Source organism: Seriola dumerili, unplaced genomic scaffold (assembly GCF_002260705.1).
Source record: "Seriola dumerili isolate Sdu_G_001 unplaced genomic scaffold, Sdu_1.0 BDQW01000025.1, whole genome shotgun sequence".
Lineage (NCBI taxonomy): Eukaryota > Metazoa > Chordata > Actinopteri > Carangiformes > Carangidae > Seriola > Seriola dumerili.
In genome coordinates this window covers 2,523,632-2,532,712 of record NW_019174280.1, presented here as the reverse complement: position 1 = coordinate 2,532,712, position 9,081 = coordinate 2,523,632, and the positions used below count along the sequence as shown (strand labels likewise).

Below are 9,081 nucleotides of genomic sequence, written 5' to 3'. Positions count from 1 at the left end.
TAAAATTATCCCAAAATTATCCAGGTAGCCCAACGACTCTTAACGTCTGTTGTGACAACATCCAGGAACCTTAACGAACCGAGTGACAGCAATGGCCTTAATGAGGACCACCAGCCAAAGGCCCACTAAAAGGAACATCACAAACATCTGAACAGCTGGTTGTCCAGACACCCGACCGTTTCCTCCAGATAAAGTACATTTACCTTTGAGAGGATATTGATTGTATTTCTACTTTAATATCTTGACAGCTCTCGGGCCTTTCACAGAGGACCTGAGGTGCCGGAAAACGCGGCTTCACCGTTCTGTTAATAATCCTCATGATTTCTACCTATTGGTACACATCCCCCATTTTTAAACATAGATATAATACCAACGCTGGATACGGTGCGGTAAATCAGCCCTGCTGCCATTTTGGGTCAATGGCTTGCTTCTGTATTGCAACAGAAATGAATCACTTACGGCCCAAAAAACATTTCACTCATGGAACCCACCTGTAAAGGACTTATCTACACAAAGTGTTGCCTGAACAACTTGAATGGCAAAAATGTTTGAAAAAACGAATAAGAAATTAATCGACTCCAACAACTGTCATTTGCCCCTAGCCTCATAATAAGGACTCCACACTTGGAAAACCAAGACCTGGATGTTTAAGAATCTCTCAACAACAACTCACTCTTTGGGCCCCTTAACACCAGTCAATCAATGTCTGAAAGCAGAAGACCACCTGAATATTGTTGCTGACAATGTGGATACCTTGACTGTGTTTTCTTATTCTTCTTTTGCCCCGTGTTGCTGTTTGTGGCATTGGTACATTACAGTTGTACAATACTTAAATAAAAGCTCATTGTTACAAAACATGTTTTGGTACCACACTGTACCATTATCCCAAGAAGTATGCTGCACTGTTGGGGTATCAAACCCGAGAAAATGAAAAAGTGGCTTGTATTGCCCGGAAATGAACACAGGCCTCCCGCATGGCAGGCGAGAATTCTACCACTGAACCACCAATGCGCACGTGACCAGTTAACATACCACTGCGCAAACGAACACAATAAACTTTCCCACTGCTGCATCTACACAGTGCACATTGTACATGACTTCACACCAGTCCAGAAAAAGCACATGTGCAGCAAAAGGATGCCCCGTGTGAGGCTCGAACTCACGACCTTCAGATTATGAGACTGACGCGCTGCCTACTGCGCCAACGAGGCCAGCAACATGCTTAATCTAGGTGGGTAAAATGGAAAAGATCTCTCAATGTGATAAAGAAAAGTGTTTTGCACTGTTGAGGTATCAAACCGGAGAAAATGAGTTGCATTGGCCGGGAATCGAACCCGGGCCTCCCGCGTGGCAGGCGAGAATTCTACCACTGAAACACCAATGCACACATGACCAATAACATACCACTGTGCGAATGAACACAACAGACTTTCCCACTGCTGCATCTACACAGTGCACATTGTACATTGTACATGACTTCACACCAGTCCAGAAAAAGCACATGTGCAGCAAAAGTATGCCCTGTGTGAGGCTCAAACTCATGACCTTCAGATTATGAGACTGACGCGCTGCCTACTGCGCCAACGAGGCCAGCAACATGCCTAACCTAGGTGGGTAAAATGGAAAAGATCTCTCAATGTGATAAAGACACAAAAGACAAGTTATCCCTCACACAAGAGTCACGGTGCCTGTATCCAAGGAAAAGCAGATACAAAGTCATTGGGGGGTCAACAAAGACTACTTCAACTGCTATCATCATGTGACACCTACAACACCAACAGCTTTGAGAGCAAAGGTAGGCTTTACCCATGAGTAGTATCATCCTATAAACTAAGTGAGACTCAATGTATTGGCCGGGAATCGGACCCAGACCTCCCACGTGGCAGGCGAGAAATCTACCACTGAACCACCAATGCTTGCCTACATGGACTGTTCACAACTGTAGGCCCACTAAAAGGGCCATTAGTCTCTGGCTGAACTGTTTGTCTGACAGTCAAATAGCTTTGAAAAGTCCCTCAGTCAACACTTATCTAGTGTCAGATTGGGAGGGAGGTGGGTTTCCCACCATTTCTGTAAGTTTGTCTGTGCTGCTGTTTTTGGTATTGGTACATTGCAGTTGTGTAATTCTTGCATAAAAGCCCATGGTTACAAAATATATTTTGTTACCACAATGTTAAAATTATCCCAAAATTATCCAGGTAGCCCAACGACTCTTAACGTCTGTTGTGACAACATCCAGGAACCTTAACGAACCGAGTGACAGCAATGGCCTTAATGAGGACCACCAGCCAAAGGCCCACTAAAAGGAACATCACAAACATCTGAACAGCTGGTTGTCCAGACACCCGACCGTTTCCTCCAGATAAAGTACATTTACCTTTGAGAGGATATTGATTGTATTTCTACTTTAATATCTTGACAGCTCTCGGGCCTTTCACAGAGGACCTGAGGTGCCGGAAAACGCGGCTTCACCGTTCTGTTAATAATCCTCATGATTTCTACCTATTGGTACACATCCCCCATTTTTAAACATGGATATAATACCAACGCTGGATACGGTGCGGTAAATCAGCCCTGCTGCCATTTTGGGTCAATGGCTTGCTTCTGTATTGCAACAGAAATGAATCACTTACGGCCCAAAAAACATTTCACTCATGGAACCCACCTGTAAAGGACTTATCTACACAAAGTGTTGCCTGAACAACTTGAATGGCAAAAATGTTTGAAAAAACGAATAAGAAATTAATCGACTCCAACAACTGTCATTTGCCCCTAGCCTCATAATAAGGACTCCACACTTGGAAAACCAAGACCTGGAGGTTTAAGAATCTCTCAACAACAACTCACTCTTTGGGCCCCTTAACACCAGTCAATCAATGTCTGAAAGCAGAAGACCACCTGAATATTGTTGCTGACAATGTGGATACCTTGACTGTGTTTTCTTATTCTTCTTTTGCCCCGTGTTGCTGTTTGTGGCATTGGTACATTACAGTTGTACAATACTTAAATAAAAGCTCATTGTTACAAAACATGTTTTGGTACCACACTGTACCATTATCCCAAGAAGTATGCTGCACTGTTGGGGTATCAAACCCGAGAAAATGAAAAAGTGGCTTGTATTGCCCGGAAATGAACACAGGCCTCCCGCATGGCAGGCGAGAATTCTACCACTGAACCACCAATGCGCACGTGCCCAGTTAACATACCACTGCGCAAACGAACACAATAAACTTTCCCACTGCTGCATCTACACAGTGCACATTGTACATGACTTCACACCAGTCCAGAAAAAGCACATGTGCAGCAAAAGGATGCCCCGTGTGAGGCTCGAACTCACGACCTTCAGATTATGAGACTGACGCGCTGCCTACTGCGCCAACGAGGCCAGCAACATGCTTAATCTAGGTGGGTAAAATGGAAAAGATCTCTCAATGTGATAAAGAAAAGTGTTTTGCACTGTTGAGGTATCAAACCGGAGAAAATGAGTTGCATTGGCCGGGAATCGAACCCGGGCCTCCCGCGTGGCAGGCGAGAATTCTACCACTGAAACACCAATGCACACATGACCAATAACATACCACTGTGCGAATGAACACAACAGACTTTCCCACTGCTGCATCTACACAGTGCACATTGTACATTGTACATGACTTCACACCAGTCCAGAAAAAGCACATGTGCGGCAAAAGTATGCCCTGTGTGAGGCTCAAACTCATGACCTTCAGATTATGAGACTGACGCGCTGCCTACTGCGCCAACGAGGCCAGCAACATGCCTAACCTAGGTGGGTAAAATGGAAAAGATCTCTCAATGTGATAAAGACACAAAAGACAAGTTATCCCTCACACAAGAGTCACGGTGCCTGTATCCAAGGAAAAGCAGATACAAAGTCATTGGGGGGTCAACAAAGACTACTTCAACTGCTATCATCATGTGACACCTACAACACCAACAGCTTTGAGAGCAAAGGTAGGCTTTACCCATGAGTAGTATCATCCTATAAACTAAGTGAGACTCAATGTATTGGCCGGGAATCGGACCCAGACCTCCCACGTGGCAGGCGAGAAATCTACCACTGAACCACCAATGCTTGCCTACATGGACTGTTNACACCTACAACACCAACAGCTTTGAGAGCAAAGGTAGGCTTTACCCATGAGTAGTATCATCCTATAAACTAAGTGAGACTCAATGTATTGGCCGGGAATCGGACCCAGACCTCCCACGTGGCAGGCGAGAAATCTACCACTGAACCACCAATGCTTGCCTACATGGACTGTTCACAACTGTAGGCCCACTAAAAGGGCCATTAGTCTCTGGCTGAACTGTTTGTCTGACAGTCAAATAGCTTTGAAAAGTCCCTCAGTCAACACTTATCTAGTGTCAGATTGGGAGGGAGGTGGGTTTCCCACCATTTCTGTAAGTTTGTCTGTGCTGCTGTTTTTGGTATTGGTACATTGCAGTTGTGTAATTCTTGCATAAAAGCCCATGGTTACAAAATATATTTTGTTACCACAATGTTAAAATTATCCCAAAATTATCCAGGTAGCCCAACGACTCTTAACGTCTGTTGTGACAACATCCAGGAACCTTAATGAACCGAGTGACAGCAATGGCCTTAATGAGGACCACCAGCCAAAGGCCCACTAAAAGGAACATCACAAACATCTGAACAGCTGGTTGTCCAGACACCCGACCGTTTCCTCCAGATAAAGTACATTTACCTTTGAGAGGATATTGATTGTATTTCTACTTTAATATCTTGACAGCTCTCGGGCCTTTCACAGAGGACCTGAGGTGCCGGAAAACGCGGCTTCACCGTTCTGTTAATAATCCTCATGATTTCTACCTATTGGTACACATCCCCCATTTTTAAACATAGATATAATACCAACGCTGGATACGGTGCGGTAAATCAGCCCTGCTGCCATTTTGGGTCAATGGCTTGCTTCTGTATTGCAACAGAAATGAATCACTTACGGCCCAAAAAACATTTCACTCATGGAACCCACCTGTAAAGGACTTATCTACACAAAGTGTTGCCTGAACAACTTGAATGGCAAAAATGTTTGAAAAAACGAATAAGAAATTAATCGACTCCAACAACTGTCATTTGCCCCTGGCCTCATAATAAGGACTCCACACTTGGAAAACCAAGACCTGGAGGTTTAAGAATCTCTCAACAACAACTCACTCTTTGGGCGCCCTTAACACCAGTCAATCATGTCTGAAAGCAGAAGACCACCTGAATATTGTTGCTGACAATGTGGATACCTTGACTGTGTTTTTCTTATTCTTCTTTTGCCCGTGTTGCTGTTTGTGGCATTATGGTACATTACAGTTTGTACAATACTTAAATAAAAGATCATTGTTTACAAAACATGTTTTGGTAACCACACTGTACAATTCTCCTCCTTGAACCGTCACCTTACACGTGGTGGAGGAGTTTGAGCGCCCTAATGACCCTAGGAGCTATGTTGTCGGGGGCATTTTGCCCTGGTAGGGTCTCCCAAGGCAGATTGGTCCTAGGTGAAGGGCCAGACGAAGAACGGTTCAGAAAGATCCTTTAATGAAGTACTAACAAGAACCCGAGTACCCCAGCCCGGAGGGACACCGCGGGCCCCGCCCTGGAGCCAGGCCTGGGGTCGGGGCCCGTGGACGAGCGCCTGGTGCTGGGCCTTAGCCCATGGGGCGGCCGGGCCAGTCCGAACCGGCTACATGGTTCGTCTCCCACTGGGCTCACCACCTGCAGGAAGAGTCAGAGGATCCGGGTTGCAGTGTGGATTGGGCAGCAGACCAAGGCGGGGGCCTTGGCGGTCCGGTCCTCGGTTACGGAAACTGGTTTTTGGAACATGGAACGTCACCTCTCTGGCGGGGAAGGAGCGGGAGCTTGTGGAAGAGGTCGAGCGCGATACCGGCTAGATATAGTCGGCCTCACCTCGACACATAGCGTCGGACTCCGGAACCCAAGTCCTTGAGAGGGGCTGGTCTCTCCCTTTGCTGGAGTTGGCTCTGGGTGAGAGGCGGAGAGCCGGGGTGGGCTTTTTGGTGTCCCCCAGGCTCTCTGCCTGCACGTTGGAGTTTACCACCGGTGGACGAAAGGGTTGCGTCCCTGCGCCTTCGGGTCGGGGTCGCGGTTCGTGACTGTTGATCCAGCGCTTATGCGCCGAACAGCAAGTTCAGACTACCCACCCTTTTTTGGAGTCCTTGGGACGGGTACTGGAAAGTGCCCCGAAAGGGGACTCCATTGTCCTACTGGGAGCTTCAACGCTCACGTGGGCAATGACAGCGTGACCTGGAAGGGTGTGGTGGGAGGAACGGCCTGCCTGAATCTGAACCCGAGCGGTGTTCAGTTATTGGACTTCTGTGCTAGTCATGCTTGGCCATATAACTAAACACATGTTCAAGCATAAGGAATGTCCCCAGGTGCACTTGGCAACCAGGACACCCTAGGTCGCAGGTCTATGATTGACTTTGTAGTCGTATCATCAGACCTGCGCCGCATGTTTGTGGGACACTCGGGTAAAGAGAGGAGCAGAGTTTCAACCGACCACCACCTGGTGATGAGTTGGATCAGATGGCGGGGGAAGACGCCCGGCGCAGACCTGGCAGGCCCAAACGGGTTTGGAGGGTCTGCTGGGAAAAACCTGGCGGAAGAACCCGTCAAAGAATGATTTTCAACGCACACCTCCGGCAGAGTTTCGACCGTGTCCCGAGGGCAGTGGGGGAACTTGAGTCCGAATGGGCCTTGTTCCGCTCTGCTATTTGAGAGCGGCTGTTGCAAGCTGCGGCTGCAAGGTAGCTGGGGCCAGTCGTGGCGGTAACCCCCGTACCCGCTGGTGGACACCGGCAGTGGGGAAGCCGTCAGGCTGAAGAAGGAGGCCTACAGGCTGTGGTTGGCCTGTGGGTCTCAGGAATCAGCTGACTGGTACCGGCGGGCCAAGCGGAGTGCAGCCGCGGCAGTTTGCTGAGGCAAAAACTCGGACGTGGGAGGAATTCGGTGAGAACAATGGAGGAAGACTATCGATCGGCCCAAAAGGTTCTGGCAAACCGTCCGGCGCTCAGGGGGGGAAGGCGGCAACTTGCTCACACTGTTTACAGTGGGGGCGGGGAGCTGCTGACGTCAACTGAAGATATAGTAGGACGGTGGAAGGAATACTTTGAGGAGCTCCTCAATCCCACCAACACGTATTCGTAGAGGAAACAGAGACAAGAGAACCTGGGGATGGATGATCTAATCTCCGGGCAGAAGTCGCCGATGTAAGTGAAACAACTGCGCGGTGGCAGAGCCCCGGGGGTTGATGAGATCCGCCCTGAGTATCTTAAGGCTCTGGATGTTGTAGGGCTGTCTTGGTTGACACGGCCTCTGCAACATTGCGTGGACATCGGGGGCAGTGCCTTTGGAGTGGCAAACCGGGGTGGTGGTCCCCATCTTTAAGAAGGGTGACCAGAGGGTGTGTTTCCAACTACCGTGGAATTACACTCCTCAGCCTCCCTGGTAAGTCTATGCCAGGTACTGGAAAAGAGGGGTCCGATCGATAGTTGAACCTCAAGATTGAGGAGGAGCAAATGTGGTTTTCGTCCTGGGCGTGGAACTGTGGACCAGCTCTTTACCCTTGCTAGGGTGCTGGAGGGAGCATGGGAGTTTGCCAATCCAGTCCACATGTGTTTTGTGGATTTGGAGAAGCTTACGACCGTGTTCCCAGGGCACCCTGTGGGGGGCACTCGGGAGTATGGGGTGGATGGCCCCTTGTTTAGTGGCCATTAAATCCCTGTACCAAAGGAGTGTGAGCCTGGTTCGCGTAGCCGGCAGTAAGTCGGACCTGTTCCGGTGAGAGTTGGACTCCGCCAGGGCTGCCTTTGTCACCGGTCTGTTCATAACTTTTATGGACAGAATTTCTAGGCGCAGCGGGTGGTGGACGGGTTTGGCTTCGGTGGCAGGAGGATCTCGTCTCTGCTTTTGGGATGATGTGGTCTCCTCTAGCTTTCATCGAATGCCGACCTTCGCTCTCGCTTGGGCGGTTCGCTGGCCGGTTGGTGGAAACGGCCAGGATGAAAATCAGCACCTCCAAATCTGAGACCATGGTTCTCAGCCGGAAACGGGTGGATTGCCCGCTTCAGGTCGGGGGGGAGGCTCTGCCTCCGGTGGAGGAGTTTAAGTATCTCGGGATCTTATTCACGAGTGAGGGTAGGATGGAGCGGGAGATCGACAGGCGGATTGGGGCGGCGTCAGCAGTGATGCGGACGCTGAATCGGTCCGTTGTGGGGAAGAGGAAGCTAAGCCAGAAGGCGAAGCTCTCAATTTTCCGGTCGATCTACGTTCCGATCCTCACCTATGGTCATGAGCTTTGGGTAATGACCGAAAGAATGAGATCGCGAGTACAAGCGGCCGAAATGAGTTTCCTCCGCAGGGTGGCCAGGCTCAGCCTTAGAGATAGGGTGAGGAGCTTTATAGGGATTATATCTCTCGGCTGGCCTTGGAACGCCTCGGGATTCTCCCGGAGGAGCTGGTGGAAGTGGCTGGGGAGAGGGCCGTCTGGACCTCTCTGCTGAGGCTGCTGCCCCCGCGACCCGGATCCGGATAAGCGGGAGACGACGAAATGAAACTGTACAATTATCCCAAGAAGTATGCTGCACTGTTGGGGTATCAAACCCGAGAAAATGAAAAAGTGGATTGTATTGGCCTGGAATCAAACACAGGCCTCCCGCGCGGCAGGCGAGAATTCTTCCACTGAACCACCAATGCGCACATGACCAGTTAACATACCACTGCGCAAACGAACACAACAAACTTTCCCACTGCTGCATCTACACAGTGCACATTGTACATGACTTCACACCAGTCCAGAAAAAGCCTTCAGATTATGAGACTGACGCGCTGCCTACTGCGCCAACGAGGCCAGCAACATGCTTAATCTAGGTGGGTAAAATGAAAAAGATCTCTCAATGTGATAAAGAAAAGTGTGTTGCACTGTTGAGGTATCAAACTGGAGAAAATGAAAAAGTGGGTTGCATTGGCCGGGAATCAAACCCGGGCCTCCCGCGTGGCAGGCGAGAATTCTACCACTGAACCACCAATGC

The 9,081-nt window shown here is 49.2% G+C and overlaps 5 non-coding genes across 5 annotated transcripts; all 5 read right to left on the bottom strand.

The window, feature by feature from the left end:
• Positions 1-1,138: 1,138 nt before the first annotated feature.
• Positions 1,139-1,211, bottom strand: trnam-cau. The gene has a single exon. It is a non-coding gene; the product is annotated as a tRNA-Met (tRNA).
• Positions 1,212-1,313: 102 nt separating this feature from the next.
• On the bottom strand, positions 1,314-1,384 carry trnag-gcc. The gene has a single exon. It is a non-coding gene; the product is annotated as a tRNA-Gly (tRNA).
• A 1,928-nt stretch (positions 1,385-3,312) lies between these two features.
• On the bottom strand, positions 3,313-3,385 carry trnam-cau. The gene has a single exon. It is a non-coding gene; the product is annotated as a tRNA-Met (tRNA).
• Positions 3,386-3,487: 102 nt separating this feature from the next.
• Positions 3,488-3,558, bottom strand: trnag-gcc. The gene has a single exon. It is a non-coding gene; the product is annotated as a tRNA-Gly (tRNA).
• A 5,452-nt stretch (positions 3,559-9,010) lies between these two features.
• trnag-gcc lies at positions 9,011-9,081 on the bottom strand. Its single transcript has one exon. It is a non-coding gene; the product is annotated as a tRNA-Gly (tRNA).